Below are 12840 nucleotides of genomic sequence, written 5' to 3' on the forward strand. Positions count from 1 at the left end.
CTGGGCCTGCCCTTTGTCCTGGACTATGGCCTTGGCATGCTCCCAGCCCCTGTCTCTGCTGCCAGATCCCAAGTGCTATCGTGAGGATGAGGAACCAGTCAGACAATGATCCCTGAGGCTACCTCACCTGACCTTCTGCCCCAGTTATCGTTCCAACTGACTTGCAACCCAGGAGGAAGCAATCAATCTGCCAGGCTGTGGTATGTGCAGATGATGCTCCCACTCACGTCTGCAGGCTGCTCGCGCCGGCCCCTGTGGGGTAAGTGACCAAGGGCGAGGAGGTGAGCTCTGGGGCCAGCAGCCCTGAGTGCAAATCCTGACTCCATTTACTAACTTCGTGACGCTGGTCAAATCACTTCTTTAAGACTCAGTTTCTTCATCTATAAAACGGGGGTAATATTACAGGCCTCTGAGCTGCTGATTGGTTCAGTTAAATGTGCTCCTATATGTCAAAGGTCTTGATCTAGAACAGGAGCTCTTTTCCTCTTGTCTCTCCTTGGAATCACTCCTTGTTTAATGAAGACATTGGTCCTGCGGCTACCTTCTCTGACAATCTGCCGTCTTCCTTGAGCCCACAAGCACTGAGGAAGGTGCAGAGCCCCTTCGGCTGGCCCCGTCCTTGGAGCTTGGGCATAGAGTGACTGACAAAGCCAGGCCAGGGTCGCCGTCCAGCACTCTGGATGGAGAGGGGAGGCCAGACTTGGCTGAGACCCAGACAGTGGTGACAGTGTCCCTGCAAGGAAAGCACCCCAAACCCGTTGGGGTGGTTGAATTCTTGTGTATTTCAGTTCTATCTCCTGGGAACATGTCCTGGCTGGCTTTGATTGATTTATTTTGGCTTTCAAGTTAGAGCACACGAATTTCTGAATTTCAAAGCCCTCTAGCCAATATGCAAATGGTTTTAATTTGAGGTGTAACAGACAGGTGGAATTAAACCCCAAAGCCAGCAGTTCCTTGGCAGTTACTGCCGTAAAGCTGATCACTAAAATGCAAGATTATTTTTTCCCGTAGAAATCGTTTGGGTCTCTTCCATCCTCTGGTCCTTTTAGGTGTTAAAGAGGAAAATAAAGAGAAAATTCTAAGTAGAAGGATATTTCCCCCCCTGCTTTTCGATATGACACGTTGTTTTCTGTGCGTGGGTTTAGCACGAGTGGGGTTGGGGGCTGTCGTTTGGATGACAGTTGGGTCAATCTTGGATCCGAGAAGAAAATGCCAGGCAACTCTGGGGCTCCCCCCAGAACTCATTTTGGTCTTTCCTTTGGTCTGTTTTTCCTTTCATTCCTAGTGGGCTCTTTTGTGGGACCCTCTGGCCCTAAGTGATTTTAATTAAGATAACGGTTAAGAGCATGAGCTTTAGAGTCGGACGGATGTAGATTCACATCCTGATTCTTCCCTCTTCCTGTCCTTGTGACTCTGGGCACTTCATTGAAGCGTCCCTAACCTACAGGTAACTCGGTTACCTGTAGAACGGAAATACGAAGAGCACCTGTTTCCTTTTGCCAGGATGAAATTCCCATCCCACAGTACAGCACACCGTACTTACAGACTCTCTCACAGTGTTTAATCCCCTGTTTGATGTGTTACCGACAAACAGCAGTGCCAACCCACCAGCACACTTGGTGGGTCAGAGGGTGGGCGCAGACATAAGAGAAAGGTTGGTCTCGGTTGTCTTTTGTTTTGTTTTTTGTTTTATGTTTTTGGCTCTCAGGCGATCTGGGAGAGACAAGACTACCCATGATTAGAGAAAGATGACAGATCCCCGCCAGTGTGTGGAGGAATGGTAAGGTGATGAGAGGAATGGAAATGCAGAGAAGAAAGGTCCCCGGGAGGAGTGAGAAAGTGCCTCTCATTTACTGAGAACTTACTATGTGCCAGAGCCCTGGGAAGTGAACATGTTTACTCCTGTTTTACTCACGGAAGGGCACGGAGGCTCAGAGGCAAGAAATGACCCGTCCAAGGGCATACGGCCAGCAGTGGCTGGTTGGCATTGGGGTCTGTACCATGGAGAGCGGGCTTGAGCTGACCTCAAAGGAAGCATAGGGTTCAGAGAGGCGGAGGCTTGGTTTGCTGCCTCATGGGCTGTGGAACTGTGCCTCACTAGCAAGCCTTTAAGAGTGCTGCCTAGGGCACCAGGAGGCCCCCTTGGGACCCACCGCTGGGCTTGTCATGCCTGGCCGGCTGTGGGCCTCAGCGCCAACCAGTCCTGGCAGGTGGAGGTCACAGATGACTTTTGCCTTGCCATAGCCCAGCGGTGAAACCTGACACGTGCCCTGGGCACACAAGGTGCCAGGCATTTGCCTTCTTATCAGGCTGGGCACATTCCACGGCCAAGTGGCCACCTGGGTTGCCTCGATCAGGGTAGATCCACTTGGAGCTGTGTACACATTTGCATTGCTGCCCATCCTTCGAGTTTTGCATTTTTGAGAACTTGGCCTGGCTGCAGGGGGGTGTGGGGCGCGCTTGGGGTGATGCCCTGGTGGCTGCTTGCTCTTTAGCACTGACCAGGCTTAGGGCATCCTGGGACAAGCCTGGTCGTGGTGTAAGGGGACCTGGATTTGAATCCTGCCCATCTTTCTTGGTTGTATGTCTTTGGGAAGCTCACATCAACTCTCTAGGACTCCTCTTCCTTACCATAAAATGGGAATGATAAAAGTTATTCACCTTTAGTTTCACTTTGAGAATCAAATATTATGGACCCTGACCTAGCTTGCAGGGCATTCCATAAAATTAATAATCACCATTTTCGATGGTCTCAGCTGCTTCTGGAATAGTGGGAGTTCTGAGCTCTAGAATAGGGCTCAAAGAGGAGTGCGCAGGGATGAGTACAAGAGTGTGTTGGGGGGCTTGATGCTACCCGTCTTGTTCACACTTGGAGGAACCCCAGCTCCAAATCCACAGCTGCCTGAGGGGATGTGTGCCGAGTTTGGACAATCACGTGGAAATCCTGTGCTTCACCAGATTGCTCAGACAGGCTGTGTGATTGTGACGCAGCTTTGCCCCTGAGAGATCACCGCTGGGCTGACATGGGGCTTGAGTGGGGGGGGGGGCGCTTAGCTCACACATAAGACCCAGCTGGGAACCGTAGCAACCATCAAGTGCAAGTGCCGGCAGGTGAGTCTTGCCCGTCCCATCCAGGGCTTAGTGGAGAGAGAACACGGTATGTGTTGAACATCGTGCATTTAACTGCAGCTTGCAACCGTGTGATCTTGGGCAAGTTCCTTCCCCTCTCTCTGACCCTTGCTCACGCTACGAGGCCTGCGTCCCTTGACCCCTCCTTTCCCCTTGGCATTTACAAGAGCCCTGTTAGGTTGGCATTATTACAATTACTATTATGGTGAGCAAACAAGCTCAGACCTCTTAAGGGACTCGCCCGAGATCACTTCTAGGAAACCCAGAGTGAGAACGAGGTGTCACACTGGGATCGAGCCTCCCGTGTTGCAAACCTCAGCCAGGACCCCTGGGACCCTTGCAAAGACGTTCTGGGCCAGTGGAGACCCTGAGCCTGTCCTTTGGCTTCCTAATCATGTGTTTTTCCAAACTGAATTCCTGTTCTCTGGTGATACCAGCTAGATATTTGCATAGTATATCTCTGAGAACAATCTCAGGCCAAAACTCTGACATTTTATGAGAAGTTGACTAATTATATGAGGCACCATTGGTCTGCTGCCATGGAGCAGAGAGGGTAGATTGATGATTTCAGACGGTTGTAAAAATTCTCTGGACAGTTATTGCCAAAAAAGCTCTCAATGGACTGCACGGTGTTTTTATGGAGACATTTTTTGGGAGGGTGGGTCTGGCTTGAGGGAGAGTCTCTAAAGAATAGTCTTCATTGGCCTGGGGTTTTGATTTTGATCAGTTCAGCCTGAAATCAACTTTATTCTCAAACACCCCGGTTGACCAGCCTGTAGCTCCAAAGCCCTAATCAGGTACACACAACACAGGGTTGGGTGGGAGAGGGGAGGGTAGTTCTGGTTCATTTGTGGTTCTCCTCTGAGTTTCAGAAAGTGGACTGACCCCTTCAACATGGTAGTCCAGTGGATCATACAAGAATTTTTATTTTTCTCCAGCAAATGTAGGAAAAAGTGTGGCTTCCATAGATGCAACCTTAGCACTGTTTTCTCCCCTTGGCCTTGCACTTGTCCTCAGAAGCACGTGGAAGCTGATGGCGATGAGGTAAGTCAGAGAGCAAGAAGGGCTGCCTAGTGGACTGCACTGGGCCAAGAGGGGCAGATTTCTGCAGTCAGGCCTCATGGAGGTCCGAGACCTCAGCTTAATCTTCCCTTGCCCAGCTGCCAACCCGGAGAGCCATGTGCAGTCCCCGCACCCCTCAGCAAAAAGACGTCGGGGGGAGAGAGAGAGAGGCAGGGAACGGTGACATGAGTCAGGCCCAGAGCTGGAGACACAGTGGTTTGATTGGTCCTTTTGGAGACATCCAACAGGGGCTCGGGAGCTGGCTGACTCTACGTCCCAAACCTCCACCCCCGACGGGGGGTGCCATCCCCCTGAGCTTCACAGGCTGAAGTAGAAGGAATAGAGGACAAAAAGAATTTCTCAAAGCCTTCCTTTAAGGAAAGGTAGCCCATCAGAAGGTACAAAGTTCCAGTTATAAAAGAAATAAGTCCTGGGGATGCCATGCGTAGCATGGTGACTCTGGTTAACAATACTCTAGCGCATATTTGGAAAGTTGCCAAGAGAGTAAGTAGATCTTAAAAGTTCTCACCCCAAGAAAAAATTTTTTGGTAACTCTGTGTGCTGTGGATATTAACTAGACTTAGCGTGGTGATCGTTTTGCAATGTATACAAACATTGAATCATTGCCTTGTACACCTGAAACGAATATGTTACACATCAATTGTACCTCAATAAAAAAAGAAATGCAGCAGCTCAGTCCCCACCTCAAACCTATTTAATCAACAATCAGTTTTAACACGATTCCCCCTCAGGTGATTCATATGCTCATTAAAATTTAAGAAAAACAAAAAAAAAGAAAAAGAAAGAAAAAAGTAAAGGTAACCCAGTCTGCCCTTCCCAGTGCAAGCTGCCAAAACACATCAAATCCGTTTGAGTGCACCGCGGTCTCCCCACCCCACGGTGTCAGGGTCCCCTACTGCACGGCCCCTCTTCCTTGCTTAGGTGGTGGCCAGCTGGTTCCTTTCCCTGGAGGAGTCAGTGTGCACCCTGCAGCGGACGCTCCAGCATCCCCATGTCCGTTCTTTCTGTTCAGTCTGTATTTGGGACCCATTCTTGGAATAGACTCCTTACTTTTTTTCTTCTTTCCCACCCTTCCCTCAACCTCTTTCTCTTTCTCTCTCTCCTTTCCTTCCTTCAACTTCCTCTGCCTCCTCGATTTCCTTTTTTTCTAGCTTCTCTGTCCCCAACTTTCCCCCTTTCTAGACACTGATTGTGGCCCCATCCCTGACAGTCTTGCCTCCTTAACAAAACTGTGAGTGCCCCGAGGCTAGGGACCATGTCCCGAAGTTGCACCCCACCTGGCATATGCAGAGACTTTCTAGAAGTATGTGTCAGCCTCCTTCTCGGTGAGGCCGTGTCCTTTCTGGCCTGTGAGGGTGCTGCAGAGACCAAGGCAGGGCACCCCTTCCCACCAGCCCCCCTTCCTGGGCTGCCCTCCTAGGCGGTGGCTGTAGCTGCCACTGGGACACTTTCCATAGCTGATGGTTGCTTGTCTCTGCCCTGGATGGCTTGTCCTGTCTTCTACAGCCCGGTGCTCTATGCGCAGCTGCTTCTTTCCACTGCATCCTCTTCCAGAAGCAAACAAGCGCGTCTAGAGCTCCCCTGGACTGCATTTCTTTATTTCCAGGATGGCAGCAAGAGTTCTTCGTGGCTGCTGGAAAAACTAAACGAGTCGAGCCTTAAGTTTCTGACTCAGCCTGTCTGAAAAAATAACACAAACAAACAACATAAAAAATGAATTTGCTGAGCTCTATCCATAAGATATTATTCCACACAAACATCTATCATTAGCAACATGTTCAGGGCGAAATCTTGGCTTTTCGTCAGTATGGACTGTGACCACAATGCAAGAGATGCATGAGGGCGAGGGCTCAAGAAGTCTCCACAAAAGAGCTTCATTGAAGCCTCAAGGTTAGAGAGCTCATGCCAATGGTGCCCTTGGCACAAGCCAGGCACCGGGCTAGCTGTTCTGTGCGCATCCTCCCTGATTCCTCAAACAACTGTAGGAGGCAGGCAAGCGTTCTTGTTATGCCCATTTCACACAGGAGAAGACCGAGGCTTAAGAAAGGGTAAGTAGTTTGGCGAAGCTTATGTGCCTCGGGGTTCAAGCCTGAGATGACTCTGGTGGGTGATCCCATGCTCTTAGCCCCTTTATTATACTACCTCTGAAAGGAAAAACATAGCGTCAAAGTTTAGAAAGTTTTCTGGAAATTGGGCCCCGCAGTGAGGCAATCCAGCTTGGAATGCACTCTCAGACACATAAATCATCACAGGAGGACTATGAGGTCTGCCTTCATTTTGTGTGTGTGCGTCCCTTAGCCTGGCCCTGTTCCCTTCTGCACACTATTACGGCAGTTTGTGTAGTGGCCACCGGGCAAACGACACCTGGGTCCCTTGCCATTCAGAGTGTGGTCAAGAATCCAGAAGGACCAGCATCACCCGGGAGCTCGTTAGAGATGTGGGCGCCCACGCCCCACCCCAGACCTGCCCGATCAGAGCCACCGCTCTAATGACAGCCCTGGGCGACTCTTGCACACGTGGCAGGGGGACAAGTGCCCAGTCTTGGCTGGTGTGGCCTGAGTAGCTGGATTTTTCTCAAGAGCAGAGAGCAAAGATAACTGACTCACAATTCTGTCCATCCCCTTTTCTATAGGAACGTAACTTTTTATTATTAAAAAATATTTAATCAGTAATGATAGAACTGATAATGAGGACTCACTGGTAAGAACTGGCCAGTTAAAAATACCTCCTTCAAATAGTGAAGTTTAGCTGAAACCAAATACCTGGGCACACTCCAAGTACCTCATCCACTGAGCATCCCGTTTCCAGTCTTAGGTTTCGGTCACTTCCCTGGAAAGGTCCTTGAGAAGAGCTCAATAAGCATTTAGCCACCTGCATGCACTCATTACGGGAAAGAACAAAGACAGCTAGCTCTTATTAAATACTCCTCCTTGAGTCTGTGGCACTTGTATTTCTATTATTTTGTTTGTTTGTTTGGCACTTCCATTATTGCATCTCTTCTGATTTATTTTATAGAAGAGAATTTCACACAGCATTGTGAGGTTTTGTTGACAGGGCCCTTGTCTTAATCGACTTTCCGCCTGTAGAGTGCTTGGGGCAGCGTCTTACACACAGTAGCAGCACAATAAATGTCTTTGGAATGTGGAAGAGCAACTCCAGGCTCTTCCCAAGAATGCTTCCTAAAGGATTTTTCTTTAGGACATTGAAAATAACAGCTCCATGGCACCATTTGAAGATTTTTTAATTTATTTTTTTTTAGAGAGCGAGCGAGAGAGAAACAGCATGAGAGGGGAGAGGGTCAGAGGGAGAAGCAGGCTCCCCGCTGAGCCGGGAGCCCGATGTGGGCCTCGATCCCAGGACCCTGGGATCATGACCTGAGCCGAAGGCAGACGCTTAACCATCTGAGCCACCCAGGTGCCCCTCCATGGCACCATTTGAAATAGCTATACCGGAGCAGTTTCCCCGTAGAGGCCACGGTAATCTGATCAAAGTCTCTGAGTTACTTTTCCATGCTGCACGTTTCCCATTCAGCATTTTGTTGTCAGAGTCAATGATATCCTCATCCTACTGACGGACAATGCTGAACATTGCTGAAGAGGGGTCAGCAGTGTGAACTCCCCACTCAGGAGAATCCTGCTCTAGAAGCATCTAGGACCTTCCCTAAGGGGATGAGGACGTAAGTTATGGGATTAGACAGATTATGTTTGAATTATGGTCTTCTCACTTATTGACTTGGGCATTTGACTCAAACTCTGGATTTCAGTTTTCTTGTCTATAAATGGAATAACAATACCCAACGGACTGTTGGTTGATGATGGGGGCCAAATGTCAGGTAGGTGGTCTGGCAGACACAAAATAACTGGGGAGCTCCATCCATAGTGGTGACCCATTGATGTCAGAAGAAACATGATTTGCTCCTAAAGTGCAGAGAAAACATAAAAACCAGATAGGCAAGGACGTCTTTCCCAAAGGATTGAATATGACCCTTCTTAGACATCCGTGCCCTTGATGATGCTCTCAGAATCCCCATTCCCTCCAAGACAGGTTGGCCCTTGTGTCAGTGTCTTGGAGGATTTGGAAAGGTCTTGGAGGATCCAGTCATGCCATGTCACCAGACTTCCTGGGATGATGCCTGGTGTGACCTCCTTGTGATCAAGAAAAATAACATTCCACCAGTTGTCCCCAGGACAAAAACCAGTTTTGAAGAGGTTTTCTGAATGAATAGGTTTTACTCTAGTGATTTGTGTGCTTTGGTCACTAAACTGTAGCCCAGAGAGGTTAAGGTCCTTGTCCAACATTACAGAGCAAATAAGGGGTGGTACCAGGAATCAAACCCAGGTCAGTCTGGCTCCAGGGCTCTGAAGTCTGGGCTGTACTGCTTTGTGTGGAGACGTTGGGGTCAATGTCTGGGAAGCTGGACTCCTACTCCTCTCCTTTGGGCTGCAGGAAGGGGATGCACCTTTCCCCCCACGGTGGAATGGGAAGGAAGACCGAGGCTCAGGCTCCACGTGGCTGACCAGATCGGAAGGTTCAGTTACATCCTCCGCAGATGGCCTCATCCAGCACATCATGGACTGGCCGAGAGACAGGCTACTCATGGATAGTCTGGCTCTTCAAACCCAGCTCCGAGGGGCAGCTTCTGGGACCGAGAAGCAGTCCCAGGGGCTCTCAGAGGAGAGCCGGGGTCCAGAGCTCCAGGGTTGACATCTGCCACGCCCATCGCTGGAGACCCTCCAACCCTCCGACCCCTGCGGCTGCCCTAGGCCCGGACTCCAGTTCAAGTGCAAATGGAGTCCTGGCTGTGTTTGTCTGTTTCAGGGAAAGGGTGGTGTGCGGAAAGATTTACTGAGATGAGAAGGTGCTCAGGCTGAGAGGGCCCCACACCAGGGGCACAGGGGCTGTCTTCCATGCCCCCCCCAAATGTGCTGCACTGGACATGGAGAGCAGTTTGAGGCTCACCGAGTGGGAGCAGGCTGTGGGTGAAGGAGGAAACATCTCTGTGCCTTACTCAGGCCAAAAAGCATGTAAAATGAAGACACCAAGCGCCGCAGAAAGTAGGCAAGCTGTCTTACCCGCCCGGCTCAGTGCCTCAAGTGGAGATGAGAAGAGAGGGAGAGCAGGCGGGAGGTGATTTTAAGTCTGGCTGTGTGTTCCCAAACATGCAAAGTCCCTTTGCAGCATGAAGAAAGCAGAAGGAACCACACAGAGAGAAAGTCAAAGAATTTCCACGTGATGCCAGTCCTGTGATCCCTCCAGGTCAGAATCCGTAAATAATAATAATGAGCATGGGGAGATGTTTACTATTGTCCAAGACCCATGCTTTTGAGGAATTTTAAAACAATTGTCTTTCGATAAGCTGATGAGGTTGGAAGAGCTACCAAAGGTTGTGTGTTGTGTTTGTCCCTTAAAGTGACCTCAAAAATGAGGCACTTGCCCCTTTATCCCTTGCTCCAACCCTTAAACGATCAGCTCTTTTTCAGTAGCACATTGTTGACTTGTAACAAGCATATGTACAGTAAAGATCTTTGGACTGAGAAAGTTCACTGCCTTCCCTGCTGAAAGATGGCGGTGTCCTTGGACAAGTCACTTTGCTACTCTGGGCTCAATTTCCTCATCTGTAGGAATGTGGGTTTGATTGGACAAAACTACTGGTTTTCAACCCTGGCTATGCATTAAGATCTTCTGGGGTGGGGGAGTTTAAAAATATACTAATGCTTATTCATAGACACCTCCACACACTAACAATACATAAATACATGCCTGTAAAAAAAAAATGAGATCCATCATCTAGTTAGCTTTGTACTAATGTCACCTTCCTGATTTTGATATTATACCATAGTTATTTGAGATGTCAGTCACCACTGAGGGAAGCTGGATAAAGGCTAGGCACTATTTTTGTAATTTCCTGTAATTTCAAAATAAAGAGTTAAAAAAAAAAATCCTAATGCCCAGATCACCCCAGAGATTGTGATTCACTGGTGTGGAACTTGGACGTCAGCATTTTTCCAACCTCCTCAGGTGACTGTAATGTGCCCCCAGGGTTGAGAACGACGGAACTGGGTGATCTCCGGGTCCCTTTCCAGCCCTAAAATATTATCAGCCAAAATAATCTCGACCCCTATTGAAACTATTTAAATGTTCAACTTGTAGGAGTAATTTTTTTTAAGTGTATTACTTGCTATGTAAAAAGTTTCTTTTATTTGTCCTAAAGTTACCCCTTATTTGAGGGACCCGAGATCTTGCCTTTTTTACTTTCAAGCATCGCTCTCCTCTGGCTGTGTCTTGGAGTGGCTGCGTCGCTCCTGATGCCCTTCCCGGGATCCCTGCCCCGGGTGGGGCCACCATCACTGGCTGTAGACCACTTCCGTTTGCCCTGGACCACACGTCCCTTCCAATGGGCGCCGCCAGCACTGCTCAGTGCTGGCAAATGCTTCCCTCTAAAGCGCCTTCACTTTATTCTCCGTCCTTCCGCCCAAAGCTCTATGGGGAACCAGATGTTTCCGAACAGCTGGGGTTACCCATAGAATTATAATGTGGTAGGGGGAATATCCAACAATGCAGAATGGGACTGTGCTCTCACAGTCTGAAAGAAAAGGGCCCCCAAATTGGACCTCTCACAGGGAGCCCAGTTGAGGATGCTCCCCAATTCTTAGTCCTCCGATGGGTCCTCCTTTCAGAGAATGCCTCCTTCTTTGTACAACCACGGTGAAATTCTAGTTTCCCTTTAGGGTGACTATCACGTTCCCACAAACTGATCTCTCCCTTGGATTCATCGCTCCCCCTCATCAGGGCAATGTGAGGACTTGGGTAACCACCGCAATGCTCTGCTTGAAATCTGGCTTATTCAACCTAGAATTGCACAGTAGGGGTGGGAGGTGGTGGCTTCAGAGCTGGGACACTCCAGGTCCCGTCCTGACGGGTTAAGGGCAGATGTCTCCTCTTTCCTCCCGATTATCCAGATGACAATGAATGGTGCTCTCTCTCTCTCTCACACACATACACACACACGTTTCCACATTTCCCGAGAACCAACAGCATGTTCTCTAGCCATATTAAGCAAGAAAAACTATTTTCTGAGTGGATGCTGATTCCTGCCCTCAACGAGTTTGATGCTTTATTATTACGCAGAGCTGTGCCCTCAGATTTTTTCATCCTCCAGCCCCTACATCTTGCCCAGAGACAAGAAATGGGGCCATTTAAGCTACCTTTTAAAGCACAAATTCACATGGCTCTGAATGGCCCACTGTCTGGCCACAGTACAGTCCAGCTCCCAAGACCTAGAGCCACCATGCAGACCAATCTCACGTAGGCAGGTCATCTCCACACCTTCATCTGTAAGAGGCAGGGAGACAGTCTAAGAGTTAATTACTTTTCTGAGCAGCCCTGCCAGGGGTTGTGCTGTGGGTTACTTAGGGTTTGAGGATTTGGAAATGATGGTTAGTCCACATTTATTTTAAACTATATTATTCACAATTTTCATTGGCTTTGATTCTAGACTGAATAATGATTTTTAAAAAGATTTTATTTATTTATTTGAGAGAGAGAGAGAGCACAAGCCAGGGGAGAGGCAGAGGGAGAAGCAGGCTCCCTGCTGAGCAGGGAGCCCGACATGGGACTCGATCCCAGGACCCTGAGATCGTGACCTGAGCCGAAGGCAGCCGCTTAACTGACTGAGCCACCCAGGCGTTCCTGAATAATGATTTTTAAAAAACGTTTTCTATCAAAAGGCAGCACCCCCTTCCCTCCCTCTTTACCCCCCCACCCAGGTCCATTGCAGGTCCTTGCTCCCTGATGTCCACTTGTGGCTCAGGCCAGCAGCCAGGATGTCACCACTCTGGGCCACTGCTTGAGGTCATCATTTCCAGATGTTTACTACCTTCAACTTTGTCTCATTTCTCAGGCTCTAAGGGTTGACCCCCTAATTTAAATTTCCCAAGAATTTGAAAAATTAGTCCATGTCCATCATAACTGAAGTTCTTCCAGTTTTAAATTTTGAAATCACATCTCCTTTTACCCTTTGACTGCATTTCGAAGGTACTGAATCTGTCGTGCACATAGTAAGTGCTTAATTAATATTTTGTTTTTTGGGGATGCCTGGGTGGCTCAGTTGGTTGAGTGCCTGCCTTGGACTTGGGTCATGATCCCAGGATCCTGGGACTGAGCCCCGCATCAGGCTCCCTGCTCAGCGGGGAGCCTGCTTCTCCCTCTGCCTCTGCCTGTCGCTCCCCCTGCTTGTGCTCTCTCTCTGACAAATAAATACATAAAATTTAAAAAAATATTTTGTTTTATTAATCCAGTGGTTCTGAATAACAAAATTATTCATTCATTGAAACTCCCATTTATAATTTTATTAAATGCCTCTGAGGTATGAGGAGATGGGTACAGATGTGCATGCAAAAGATCCAATTCCAAATAGATAATTCCTCCAGGTATAATGCATGGGAAGTATACTAACAGCCGTGGGATGTTCAAACCACCTGAGCTGGAGAACTCAACCTGGTTACAGGGTGTGTGACCTTGGGTAGGTTATTCCAGCTCTCCAAGCTGCACTTTCAATGTTGATAAAAAAAAAAAAAAAACCAACAAGGACAGTAATAGTATCTCTCTTGTGTTGTTGTTTGAGGATTA

Source organism: Neomonachus schauinslandi, chromosome 11, assembly GCF_002201575.2.
Source record: "Neomonachus schauinslandi chromosome 11, ASM220157v2, whole genome shotgun sequence".
NCBI lineage: Eukaryota > Metazoa > Chordata > Mammalia > Carnivora > Phocidae > Neomonachus > Neomonachus schauinslandi.